General features: G+C 40.7%; 1 long non-coding RNA gene across 1 annotated transcript; it reads left to right on the plus strand.

The window, feature by feature from the left end:
• The first annotated feature begins 272 nt into the window (after positions 1–272).
• Positions 273–1,234, plus strand: LOC134214579 (uncharacterized). The gene is made up of 3 exons (XR_009979837.1): positions 273–337; positions 412–1,032; positions 1,097–1,234. It is a non-coding gene; the product is annotated as an uncharacterized LOC134214579 (long non-coding RNA).
• Positions 1,235–1,559: the final 325 nt, after the last annotated feature.

Raw genomic sequence — 1,559 nt, forward strand, 5'->3', positions numbered from 1 at the left:
TCAGCCTTGTCAATCCTTTTATTTTCATGCATGAATAAGTTTAATAAAACTTCATATACCCAACTGAACTAAACCAAATTTTCACAGCACATTGTAAAATTGAATAAACATGCCGAAACTACACCAACTTTCACGGTTTAGTGTTAAAAAGTGAACATGATATCTTGATCCCAGGTAGTTTGGACACACTTGATCCCGGGATCAAGTCTCCCCTAAACAAACTCACCGAATGGTGTTTATCGATGTAAACATAAACAAAACAAAAGTAGCAAACAACAATTGTGTCACCCAGTCCGTTTTGCAAGGAAGAATTGTTTCACTGATTCTCGTTTTTCTAGTAAGTATAAATTAACTAAACCAGATATAATCTTACTATTTAAGGTTTTATTTATTTTCATTTGCCTAGTCTAGTTCGAAATGCCTCGTGTTTACGTTCTAAAATCAAATACAGTTCGGCGCACAGCGGTCAATCCAGATCATCTGAAGGAAGCTGTTGGAAGCGTAATTGCTGGTAATACCATAAAAGCTGCTGCGCGGCAATATGAATTAAACGTAATGACACTCAAGCGATATTACCGTCGCCAAACTGAGCTGGGGGAATCGATTTCATACCAGCCAGATTTCGGAGGAGCGACGAGAGTATTTACCAGGGCGGAAGAAACTTCTATGGTTGATTACATAAAGAAAGCCTGTGATCTTCACTATGGATTGAGCCCAAAATGTGTTCGTGACTTGGCGTACCAGTTTGCCAAGAAAAATAACAAAAAGCACCCTTCAAGTTGGCAGAAAAATGAAAGCGCTAGTTACGACTGGCTGTATGCTTTTCTACGACGGAACCCAACCCTTTCAATTCGTGCTCCGGAGTCAACAAGCCTAAGTCGAGCGACTAGTTTCAACATAACTTCACGATGCTCATGAACAACCTTGAGATTTTGCTGCAACGTTATTCGTTCGGTCCAGAGGCAATTTGGAACATCGATGAGACCGGTCTAACGACGGTTCAGAAGCCCAGGAAAGTGTTGGCAACAAAAGGTATTTTGTATTCAAAAAAGCAAATAGGTAAAACGTTCCAACTTATCTGAGTAAATTATTGTAGGTACAAAGCAAGTCGGTAAGATTACTTCGGCAGAAAGAGGAGAGCTGGTAACGGCATGCTGCTGTGTCAGCGCCATCGGGAATCATATTCCACCTTTCATGATATTCCCACGCAACAACTGGGAGGATCGAATGATCTGCGGTGCTCCAACTGGTACTAAAGGTTGTACCTATGCGAATGGATGGATGTCAGCCGAAAATTACGTGAAATTTCTGATTAATTTCCAAAAGTTTACGAGGTGTACACCAACTTTACCTTGTCTGATTGTCATGGACAATCATGACAGCCATGTGTCGTAGCCATTGTCGTATAACGTTGCAGCATTGAGTCATTTTTAATGTCTTTATTAATGAGATTTTCAGCCCGCGGCTGGCTCATCTCAGTACTTGAAGATTGAGTCATTGACCTTTGCTAAAGAAAATGGAATACACCTAATTACCTTGCCACCCCATAGCTCACACAA

Source organism: Armigeres subalbatus, chromosome 2, assembly GCF_024139115.2.
Source record: "Armigeres subalbatus isolate Guangzhou_Male chromosome 2, GZ_Asu_2, whole genome shotgun sequence".
Taxonomy (NCBI): Eukaryota; Metazoa; Arthropoda; class Insecta; order Diptera; family Culicidae; genus Armigeres; species Armigeres subalbatus.